Raw genomic sequence first — 12,658 nt, 5'->3', positions numbered from 1 at the left:
CAGGGAGAACCATCTTCACAAGCCAGATAAAGCTGATGCAGCCAGTTCAAACTGGTGTGTAACTGCAGTAAGTAGGGGTTATTTAACCCTTTTTGTCTCAAAACACAGTATTCTTTTCTCTTTTACCTGTTTTGTCTGTTTCTTTTCTTTATTTTTCTCTGCTTTGGAAATTTTCAGCACAACAAAAGAGACTACAACAACCTTTCCACCTTGGAGCAGCAAACAGACTCAAGGGTCATCATCATTATCCTTTAGAAATGGTTTGATTTTTATCTGCATTCAGGAGCATCATTAGTAGCAATATTCTCTGCCTGAGATATGCAGGCTGATGACAGGAAGAGGTGGGGGGGGGGTCTCTCCCTCTTCTGGTAAGATATGGCAGCAGGAAGCTGGAATTTCACATCTCTTCGGGGCTTTAACACTGGAATCAGACTACATGATGAAAAAAGAATTGATATACTTATATATGATAATGCAAAGAGCATCTAGTTAAAAAAAACAAAAAACAAAAACAAAAACAAAAAAACAAAAAAAAAAAACAAAAAACAAAAAACTCAAGGCCCCAGGAGATCTGGAACTACTTGATCTAGCTATAACTCCTGATAGTTTAGTGGAACACTGTACCCATGCCTTATTCTTCCTCAAATACAGCCACCTGTGTAAGAATTGAGTAACGCTTTTATAATATGAAATTGGCTGTGTGTGTATGTGTGTGTGTGAAAGTTACTGAAATAAAGAGTTCAAATGTGAATATGACATCATTTAAATCATGAAGATGCTGAAAAATCATAAGCAAATGTAAGGGAAGTGGGAAGAGTGGTGTGCAGTGGTCCCCAGTTCTAGACAGCACTCTATGGATATTTTCTCCAATCAGTATCATTCAATTTCCTGCAGCTAATAACTATGGCCCTGTGACAAAATAGAGACTCTGATGGTAACTGGTGGGCAACAGAGGGCACTGGCTGCTCTTCCAGAGTACTGAGCTGTAGTGTCCGGCACCCACACATGCTCACCATTGTCTGTATCTCCAGCTCCAGGGGACCCGATGCCCTTTTCTGGCCTCTGCTGGCCCCACATGCACCCTGTGACATGTAGGCAAACACTCATACACAAAAATAAATAATTATCTTTAAAAGATTCTGAAATAAAGAGGAGATATAAACTGATGCATTTTTTTTTTTTAAACTCTGGAAGGAGTGGAACCCAGGCCAGGGAGATTATATAAATATGGTCGAATCAAGTTCATTGTGAGGAAGATGTTCTTTTATACATGGCAGGTTGGAAAGTAATCTCCCGTCTTTCAAATGGGATGGGGGAGGGAGAGAAGAGAAGGAAAGAATGCAAGGCATTAATGACGTGGGTTAGAAATACAGCGTCAGGATAATTGTTTTTATAGTTATATGAAGGCTGCTTCAGAAAGTCAGACAGACCCACTTTCTGGATTCTGTTCTTGCACACACTAAGTTCCTCATAGGTAACGTGAGGTCAACCATGTACAGTTGCATGCTGATCATTTGGAATAGAAGTCCATTAAGAAAGAGACATCCCTAAGAACACAGTCCTGCAGCTAAAGGAGGAAAGTGTGTTTGAGAGGGCAGAGGCTCTCGGTCATTGCCTAGACCATGCTCTGTGGGAAACACCTCATGCAAGCATGAAAGCCACCTCCAGGGCCTTTCATCCCCTTCTGATCTCATTTGCAACACTGTTGCCACTGTGCCCACTAATTTGGCAGGTTGCTTTGAATCATGACCTTCTCATCCCACCATCTGTCTTCCATGCCATCTAAACAATGCGCTGTCTATTCTAATCTTTTCCATTAGTGTGATTTGAAACGTACCTGTAACTCTGAAACTGGGGTTTTAAAAACAATCCTCCCCATTGTTCTTAAAATGGGAGCTTAGAATTTACCTCTTGCTATAAAGCAAGTGGCTTAAATATCCCCTTTCTACAGAAGAAATAAAAAAAATGTGGATTACTGTATAAATAAATACAAATCTTGCTGTTGTGAAATGAGATTATTTTACAACCAACAAACTTCTTGGAAATATCCATTAGTGCTAAGGTTATTTATTAGGTTTTACCATTAGCAATTTTTTTCCAATTTTATTAACAAAAAGCAACCTATATATTACATGTGTATATATTAGTATTATATATGCACACAAATATACATGTGTACACATACATAAAAATATAAAAATATGCATATAAGCACAAGTATATATGATGGTAGATATATACATAGGCAGAAAGGGACCTCAGAGTTGAGCTTAAATGTGTAATACAGAAGCAGAAATTTTAAATTTTACTTTATCTGATTATGCAGCCTTAACTTTTCTTTTTTAAGTGAGGTCATATTCCTTTATTGGCACTTCTTTTTTTTTTTTTTTTTTTTAATCTGATTACTTCAGTGAGTAAGAAGGACACTTTAACACATTCCACTAAATATTTCAGGTCACTGGGTCACTACTGAATATAATCAAAAAACACACAAGGGCCTCAAGAACATGTTCATCTCCTGATTGCTACATTTTAATTAGGAATTTTCAGCCAGATAACTTACCAACATGTATTCTGAGCACATACCACTCACAGGCATACGTTCAGCTCAGAGAAAATGAAGCCGAGGTGTTCTCAAGGTCTTCGTCTTCAGAAGAAGGGTACTTGTGTGACCAGAGCAGAGGATGTGCCTTTACAACCAGAGTGGAGCGTAGTAGCCTGATTTCAACAATGATCAATTCCCTGGGGAGCTCTCCTAACATGTCCTCTCTCACAGGAGCAGAGGGACAGGGAGACTCAGGTAAAGCACACAATCAGTCAGAACAGTAGAATTACCGCAAACTCCTCCCAGGTTTGGATGGGGCTCAGCTATCATCTTGTCATCCTGGCTGGAAGACTAAAAATTCCAACAACCTGAGTGATGCAGGGGAGTGATGCTGGGGAGTGGAGACAGGCAGATATGATTAACACACACCTATGGATTCTTGCCTTCTTGGGCTTCAGGCATCTCACCTGCTATAAAGGGAATGAGAGCATGCGGCCTTGGTGATGCCACCAACAGGAACGCCATGACCTTGTCTAAGAGCTGCTGAGAGGAAAGCCCCATATACGGCTCAGTTGGAGGATAGGAATGGGAGCTGGAGAGGAAGAGATGTATAGGATGGAAGAGGAGTATACCCAGCACTCTGAGAGAGGCATGAAGTACTAGGCCATGGCTGATCCACCTCAGAGATGAACAACATTGTAAGATTTTATGTGGACAGAGAGGATCTAAAGGGCAGGGAATGTTCCAATTCTTTGCTGTAGACATCCAGTGTTACTCAGGGCTGTTAATCCTCCCTAAATGAATCTGTGGATTCAACACAGCAGCAATCAACATATAAATAGGGCTTTAAGAGAAAGTGTGTCCAAAATGAAGGATTGAGGCTCAGTGCTCAGAGCCTTGTTCCAGTTCTCAGAGCACCCCCCAAAATCTACAAAAGAAAGGGAGACTGTTGCAGAGGTTTCAGAAGTGAAAACTGATAAAGTAGGTCTAGCCCTATGTGATGTTAAAGCATATTACAAAGTTTCGGTATTAAGGTGGTTTGACAATGACAGAGTAGAAGGGGCTGAAGGGTCCTGAAATGTAGCTGTACTTGGTGATGAAATCTGTTGGAAACTGAGGAAAAACATGTTTTAGATATTCTGACATCATTGATTCTGTGGGCTTGGAAAACAAAGACTCACTTCTATCTAAAGTAAGTTGTGAAAGTTCAAGTTTTTAAGTGATGTGAGATGCCCCTCTGTATGCTGTGAATATGTTTTATTATCATTGGTTAATAAAGAAGCTGATTTGGTCGATAGTCAGGCAGAATAGAGCCAGGCAGGAAATCCAAACAGAGATTGAGGGAGAGAGAAGGCAGCGTTGGGGAGAAGCCAGCAGCCACGGGGTAGGAAGATGTGAGGTAACCACAAGCCTTGTGGTAAAATATAGAATAATAAAAATGGGTTGATTTAAGTTGAAAGACCTATTTAATAACATGCTTGAGCCAAACAGTTTTGTAATAAATATGAAACCTCAGAGTGGTTATTTGGGAACTGTGGAGCAGGAGAGAAACCTCCAGTTACATATAAGCTGTTTTTTATTCTTTTAATCATAAAATTACACAATGTCTGGATGCATTTCTAAAATAACATTAAAGGAAGAAAAGCCTACTAAGTGTTTCATTTTCATCTCGGTTGCAGTTATTTTAAAAAAAAATACTCTTGACAAAAGCAACTTTAAGGAGAAAGGATTTACATTCTACCTATAGTTCTAGATTATAGTTCACCGTGACTGGGAAGAGAAGGCAGGAACTTGAAGCAGGTGGTCACCGGTAGACTGCATAAATGCTTAGTACTCAACTTAATTTTTCTACTTTTAACCCAAGCTCAGGGAATGGTGCTGCCCACAATGGGCTGGGTCTTCCCACACCAATTAAATAAGATATCAAGACCATCTTCCAGAGAATTGCCTACAAACAAACCTAATCCAGACAATTCTTCATTGAGGCTCTCTTTCCAGGTGAGTCTAGGTTTTGTCAAGTTGACTATTAAATCACCATCACAGGAAGCAAGCAAAAATAAATAAGTCAATAGGAAATAGGAAAATATTATAGACTTATTTATAACATAACTTAAAATTCATATGACAAAACTTTAAAAATATAGTACAGGGAAACACATTTGGAACATCCACCAAGAAAGAAGTTAATTTTCCTAACAGGTAAAGAATTCTTATCAATCAAAAAGAAAAACCAAGTTCTAAAAAAAAAAAAAAAAACAAAAAAAAACAAAAATATGCGAAGTTTAGATACCTGATCAACAAATACAAAGAGTCAAAATATGTTCTAAAAAATATTCAGTTGTACCCATAACTGAAGAACTATAAACTAAAATACAATATAAAAGGTAACAAAAATTTTAAAATTTGATAATATTCAGTCTTGACTAGGGAGTGGGGAAGTTATTGAATGGTTTGGTAAAATCTAATTTGCTTAATTGTAAATTTAAAACTGAAAGTCACACCTTGGACATACCCACCAATCTGAACTACATTGTAAATTACTTTGTTCATTTAACTATAGTTTTATTGACTCCCACTGCTATCCAGTCTACTGGAGTAAAGTAGGCCCAGCGTTCAGTGCTATGCTTGCAGCTTCATGTCTGTGAGCTTGTTTACTGTGCCATTACCTTCTGCTTGTACAACGAGGGACACCAGAACAGAAAGGAATCAAGAAGACACCAGGTACAGAGCAATGGCAAGATGGCAGATTGCGAGAAATGGTCTTCACAATTAAAATGCTTAGGCCTTATGTTCAGTCTGTGTGTCAGACTGCTGACTTCTACCCAGAGATCCATTGAATGCAGCAAGAACAAGAATGAAATAGTCGACATCCATGCAAACAGTAAGAGCTGTCCATGTGAGATTGATAGATTTCTCATTCTTTTTCCCCAAAGGGGGGGAAAATTGTGACTCATTCCTTCAAGGACATGCACCTGATTAGAACAGAGCCAGCACTAGGACCCAGGAACCCCAACCCTCAGTCCAGGCACCTTCCTGCAGTGGGCTGCATTCCCTTCATATGGACATGTAAACACAGCCATGTGGGGATTGGCAGGTCGGACTGAGTACCACGCAGAAGCATTAGCATATAACATCTGCCAGCACCCACTCCAGGGGCTCCAAGTTAAGGGCCACTGCATATTATGCTTATTCTATTTCAAAAGGCCTCATAGGGCTGGGGCATAGCTCAGTGATAAGTTTATGGTGGGTTGCTGACTTGTCAACTTGATATAAATCACCCTGGAAAAGCATCTCAGTGAGGACCTGGGTTGGCCTATGGGCAGATCTGTAGGAGAGTGCCTTAATTAAGTTAATCGATGTGAGAAGACCTGGTCTAGTGTGGGTGGCATCTTTCCCTAGACAAGGTTCCCAAGAATGACAAAATCAGGCTGAGCACGAGCAATCAAGCAGGTGAGCACACACCCATTTCTCTCTGCTTTGGAGCACAGGTGAGATACGACCAGTTGTTTCCAGGCTGCGCTGCTTTGACCTCTCTATGCCATTTCTCCCTGAAGTTGCTTTTCATTGGGGTATTTTTATCAAACATAAATGAAACTAGCCAGCGGGCACAAGGCTCTGGGTTTGATCCCCAGCACCAGGGAAAACAAAACAAAAACAAAGAGAGACAGGAATCTCCTAATTGAGTTGTTCATGCCCACCACATGTTTCCCTCACATTCAGTGTCACCTACCACTCACTCTCATTAGTCTGCACCTACCTGATCCTCCTCCTGTCTCTTTACTCCCAATGTTACAAGCAGTATCAGGAGCCCCTTGTCAATCTCCACTCCTGATAATGACCCAGACCAACACTGCCCAACAACGTAATACAAGACAGATCTGAGCCATATGCACATTATTGTCCAGTAACCACATTTTAAAAGGTAAAGAGAAGCTGGTGAGCATTTTAGCAGCATATTTTACTTAATCTGATACATATATAACACATTATGTCAATATCCTATCCATAATAAAATTAATTTTTCACATCAAACTTTTTAGATCTGGTGCAAACTTTACACTCACAAGGCATCTCCTTCTGCATTGGTTATGTTTTAAATGCTTAAAAGGCGCAGGCCAATGTCCATCATACTAGACAGAGTGGAAGTTCCATGAGTTTTTTAAAAAAATCATTTGCTCACATGATTCCCCAACAAATGCAAACCTCATGCATGCCTGTCCAAGAAAGGGCTCTGCTACAGGACTACATTCCCAAGTTGTGCTTTTGCTCTTGTTTTTAGGTTAGTGTTTATTTGTTTGTTTGTTTTGAGACCTAATCTCAACATGGTCGCTTTGGCTAGCCTGAAACTTAAGATGTAGACCAGGCTGGCCTCAAACTCACAGAAATCCACCTGATTCCTGAATGTTAGAATTAAAACCTTACCTGGCTTAAGGCTACACATTTATAAAACTTTCTTTTTTTCAGTTTCTTCAACATGTCTCCACATTCATGTTCTAAGGCAAGCAACGTTGTAGGTGTCACTTGTCACAGCTGCATCTGTCTTCCCTGTGGTGGCTCTCTCCAGACCTGGTTCTACCCACTGCTACAAGTCCTTGCACCATCCCCATCCCCTGCTACCCTCCTGTCTCTGCTAACTGGCTGTGAAAACAGAACTCCCCTCCCCTCACCACCCTACAGGACACTAACCATGCACAGGCCCCAGTTCTGCTCTCGTGGACCTGGGGTCACCCGGCTTCAGAGCAGCTCTAAGGTTATTTCAAAACAGGCTTGTCATTAATTTGAAATAAAAGTAGCCGCCTAGCCCACTTCTGTTTCTTTGCAAAAATAAATCTAATAGTTGTCTACCAACACAAGACAAGCTACCTATCCGTTTTTCAAACGATGTCTGTCCTACCTCAAAGATTCGGTTACAGCTAAAGTTGTGGTTCTTATATAGAGCGAGTGTCTTGGCTAGAAAAGGTGGGCTGAGCAGAAGGTGAACACCTCCACGAAGTTAAATGGGTCTGGTAAGAGACCGTAGGAGTTTTAAACTGTGGTACAGTTTGCTTCCCTTTGCTCAGATGTCAGGACAAATGTGCTCTCTCCTTCACAGGAAAGCTGCAAGACCTGGTTCTGAGTCCTCCAGTCAGCTGCAGCCACAGGCACCAGCACAGTTGTCCATTCATCCTGCATTTTAGACTGTCCTGCTGCCTATGGCAAGCTTGCTCTGTTCCCTCCAGCTCTGCCACCACTAACCCTCTCTGTTCTTTATCCCCAAGGCACCTGCTTCCTCACGCACTTCCTCTTTCCTAAAAGACAAGATGGCTGGCAGCCCTGCAGTGAAAAGGGAAAGAGAAGCTGCTTCATGGAAGGAAAAAAAAAAAAAAAAAACCTGAAGTGAGTCACCTTTCAAGAATTTGCAATCCTAGTGCCTGAGTACTGCCATGCTAAGTCACCAACCCCCCCCCCCCCCCCCCGCCCCCAGTGAAACGCACTGTATTTGTTATGTGCACTGCTCTCTGATGGTATTTACACTGTACACCCGTCCTTTGTAAGTGCCACTTGTAGGTACAAAGCATGTAAGCTGTGCACAGTTGTAGACTTTAAGCCTAAAGAAAATCAGATCAAATTAGAGTTTCCCTTAGGTTTTGTCCCAGCTTTTGACAAGTTAGGGAAAACAGCTGCAGCTCCCCAAACTTCCCACTTGCTCCCCTAGGCACTGCAGCTCGCTCAAATTTAACCAGCTCTAAGAACACCTCGGCCTATACCCAGAAGAGCCTCTCCTCCTGCTGATTCTCAGCAGCTCACATCAGGGGGCAGCTGCACTTGGCTGTGGTCTGCTAGGGTTCTGCCTGGCCTGATTTTTCATGCTGCCATTTTGAATTAGCATAGGTTTCCTCAGCAAGAGATGCATCTTTCAGGCAGGCGTGAAGCACAGAACACACACACACACACACACACCATCACCACCACCGCCCCAGGAAGAAACAGTTAAGCTACAATTACACAGGAAAACCATACTATTTAACGGAACCCTACTAGGTCAGCTTGGGAGACAGAAAATAGTAAGTTGCCTTAAATACAAATGGGTGTGATAGATGTTTTTATTCCTAAATTCTAACCGATTTTCTAAATTCAAGCATCCCTTGCACTGTAGAGTAGACCTCACAGTGGTTGTTAAATAATTATGCCGGGACAGAGATAAAACTAGGAGGTAAACTGAGGTGGACTGCTAGCAAGGGTCTAGACACCTGCCATGACCCTACTCCAATTCCAATCCAGGGGTGAGACCTGGGCGAAGCAGGGACATGTCCCGCCAAGCGCATTGGCCTTTGGGGGCATCCGCAGACCTCGGGACTCTGCAGGGGCGGCCCAGGGCAGCAGCCCCATCAGGCTCCTCAGGTGCATTTCTCAAGGAAGGGGCCAGGCTCTCTGGATTAGCCGAGCCCGCGAACCCGAATTCCTGGGAGCCGCCCCGGGAAGCACGGAGACACTTCACCTGGCTTTACAACTCGGCACCCAGGAAAATCAGCGGCGGGGTTGTAAGAATAAAAGGGAGGTGCAGGAAGGATGCGCGGTGGAGAGTAGACTGCAGTAGCTTCGTCCCCGCAGTCCTGGTCTTGAGTCACGCCCGATCCAGGGCATCTTTCATCGGCTCTCCCCTCCCCCGGCCCGCAATCGGGAGGGGAGACCCCGGACATTAGAGCGGCCATAGGGGTGACTGTCCAGGGGAAGATCAGTTGCCCGCGCCCGGCGCTCCCCGCCTGGCCTGTGGCTCACCTGCTAAGCAGCGGGCTCCGGCCGGGTCCTGTGGTGCTGATGCTGAGACTGCCGAGTTGGAGAGAGCTGCGGAGGTCGGGTTACTGTGTCTGCATCAGGGGCTGCAGCAGCAGGAGAGCGGGCGACCGCCAGCGCTTCCAGCTCTCCCAACTCCGGGCTCTCCAGTCCCCTGCAAACAGCTGGCTGGGTCACGTGATCGCAGGCCCACCCTCTGCTTCTCCGAGCTCAGGGCCCCAGGACCGGACAGTGTTTGACTGTCAAGGCCTCAGAACCCGCCCCATCAGGGAGGGGAGGGGAGGGCACCAGGAGCCCGGAGAGCAGCGGAGAGGGCGGGACTCAATCAGAAAGTGGCTTCCTCCTTTCTAGGTTTTTATTTCTTGGTTGCAGCTCTCTCCAAGGGATGAACTGGAGCTTTATGGAGCCAGGTCCAACTTCCTCCTGCCAACGTTTTACTGCCCCTGGTGTCTAGTCGTTTGTCTGGGCCTTTGGCGCCTAGGGGAGAATTCGCTGCAGAGATCTTCCCTCTGCATCTGGTTGACTCCTGTGTCGTCCCCTGATGTTAACCGATGGTGTTCATAAGCAGACTGTGCAGCATATTCACACTTTGTGGTCCAAGGGTCACACAAGTAGCAAAGCCAAGTCCTCCCCAGGGTTAATAAACTTTTTTTGGGTGGTGGTAAGGTGATGCCCACCTTAGGGTTATTGACAGTACATCTGGGGTTGAGACTCGATAAAGGCCATATCAAACCATAAGACACAAGTCCACAGGGAAATAAAGGCAGTAAACCCGCTGGTTGAAGAAGCATTTTCTGATTATCAGATGAACATAAATCGAAGTTTTATAGCCTGTATGGGGGGACTTGGAAATATCTCTCAAAATAAGAACATGTATACTTTCACCTGATTCCACTTTAGGAATTTATTCTACAGAGGGAAGGACGCAGGTGTAAAATGAGCAGGAGGTCCTCTGTGGCCATATTACCCGTTACCAGCAATGGCTAGAAAAAAACCTCAGTGTGGTGGCACACTCCTGTGGGCCTATCTTTAGAGAGACTGAGGTAGCAGGGATAGCTGGAGGCTAGCCTGAGCTACATAATAACGCCAGTCTCAAAAACTAAATTTAAAAATTGAATCAAATTCAGCCTATACATATGGGAATGCCATCCATCGTATTTTAAAGATGAGGTCAGTGTCTGTGTGCTGATACAAGATTTTCAACCTAAACCAAATAAAAAGCTAAAATGGAGAAAAGTTAGGTATAGAACAGTGTGTGAATGTGTGTGTGCCCGCATGTGCACAGAAAAGAATACATATGCTTGCACTTCTTCTGCAAATGCATACACTACCTTTGGAAGGATTCATGAGAAATTTTAACAGGAGATTCCACATTGGAGGAGAGTTGTGTGACTGGCTGCTAGGAAAGGAGATGTTTTACCATGTCTCTTAAATGTGTGTGCTTGTAGCTTGTCAGGTCAGGGAACAGACCATGGGAAAAAGAGGAGGGAATCAAAGTAGATAGTGTAGAATAAACCATTGGTTCACAGACTTGGAACACAAAGGCGCCTTATTGTCCCGTACTCCAAACAAGGAACTGTAGCCTAATGCACGTGGTTAATCGACATTAGAATCTCCTAAAGAGCTGAACCTGGGACCCCGCCCATACCTACCCAAGTTGGTCTCCAGAGCTGAGGCCAGGGAACTTGCAGTCTGTCAAACTTTGCATTTTTCCTTGTGAATTAAACTTGGACAGCTGCTGTTTGAAGTGTCTCCCTTATCTCCAGAGTCTGCAGAGACACTGTGCCACAGTGCAATAAGACCTTTTTTCCCCCCTTGGCTTTGTATGGGAGAGACAGACTCTGCTGCCATTTAAGTCACACAAATAGAAATAAGGGAACAGAACAGTCCAGCAGATACAGAAAACATCCAGAAATATCAGTTACGGATTTAATCATTGGCCTCTACCAATCATGTGAAGTCTAGCTGTGGGTAAATTACAAGCCCTCTGTGAGCTAGCCTCCAAAGGAAAAATCTCTGAAATAACATTCAATTGTTACACAGTCAATGATAGTCTATCCAGCATGCTCAGAGGTCAGAGGCCCAGAGCTAGTAAATAACAGTGCATTGGAGTCTGCTTTCATCCACGAAGTAAGCGAAGCTTTTTTTCTTCTTCACAATCATAAAGGTAGGAGGGGTACAGTGGTGACATTTTTTTCTTCATGCATTGTCACAAGGGACACCCCTAAAATCCCTTTACAGAAACCCCTGTTGGTGTGCTTCTAGTGTTATTTATAAGCAGGGGGAGATTGAAATAAGATTATTTGTAACTGTCCCTGCATACAACCTCTCTCCCCACTTAAATTACTGTTAAGAACATTCTATGTATGGGGCCAGTGAGTAGCCTTAAATGGTAAGGCACTTGCTGCAAAGCCTAATGACCTGAGTTCTGTGGTGATATATCATTTGTGATTTATTAAAGCTTGTCTGAAGATTCAGAAAGCAAAGCCAGCTTCAAACTATAGAGATCAGGCAGTGGTGATACACATCTTTTATCTCAGCAGCCATAGAGCTAGGCAGTGGTGGTACACACCTTAAATGCAGGACTCATGATTAAGTGGTATTTGGATCTCTCTTAGTTCAAGGCCACACTGAGCTACTTAAAATATATCCAGTCCTAAAGAGAAACAGTTCACACAAAGGTGATCTCAGAACTTGGTATCACACGCCTTTAATCCCAGGACTCATGAGAGGTATTTAAGACAGGAACAGGGTTTTGGAGCTGGCATTCATTCTCCAGCTGCATTGAGGATAAGAAGGCATAGATCTTCCAAGAATTTTCTCCTGTCTTTGCATGCAGAGATTGACAACATTAAATTTGTGCCCAGGATCTTGATACATTCCCCTTTCATTTCTGAGAAAGGGAAGAAAAGATTATTTACTTTATAGATGTGACTATTCAGTTGCTCAGTACCATTTGATTATTCCCACTGAGTGTCTTTGCTGTTGTAAGAAAAAAATCAATTGGTTGTATAAATGCAAGTCTATTTTGGCTATGTTGTTCCATGTGTTTCTTTTTATGTCAATACTGCATTCTCTTGGTTACTCTAGCTTTATAGTGAGGCAGGGAGCTTAAGTCTTCCAACTGTGGTTTCTTTCAAAACTGTTTTGGGTGTACTAGGCACTTTGTACTTCCCAGTAAATTTTAGAATCTTTTCATCAGTTTCTATTATTAAAATCTTTACCTTTAATATACAGATGGGTTTGGAGAAAATTACCTTCTTAAGCTGAGGTTCCTAATACATGAGCATATTTCTCCATTCGTTTAATTGTCTTTAAATTTTCCCAACAGACTTTGTT

The 12,658-nt window shown here is 43.0% G+C and overlaps 1 protein-coding gene across 2 annotated transcripts in view; it reads right to left on the bottom strand.

Annotated features, from left to right (window-relative positions):
* The window catches only part of Scrn1 (secernin 1), a 55,155-nt gene extending 45,647 nt beyond the window's left edge, over positions 1-9,508 (bottom strand). For both annotated transcript variants that reach the window (XM_051202951.1, XM_051202950.1), the window contains exon 1: positions 9,305-9,508. The gene's annotated coding sequence lies outside the window, so the exon portion shown is untranslated. The remainder of the gene's footprint in view (positions 1-9,304) is intronic.
* Between the last annotated feature and the right edge of the window lie 3,150 nt (positions 9,509-12,658).

Source organism: Phodopus roborovskii, unplaced genomic scaffold (genome assembly GCF_943737965.1).
Source record: "Phodopus roborovskii unplaced genomic scaffold, PHOROB, whole genome shotgun sequence".
Classification (NCBI taxonomy): domain Eukaryota; kingdom Metazoa; phylum Chordata; class Mammalia; order Rodentia; family Cricetidae; genus Phodopus; species Phodopus roborovskii.
Note: the sequence above shows the minus strand (reverse complement) of the source record. Positions and strands in the feature narration are given on the sequence as shown.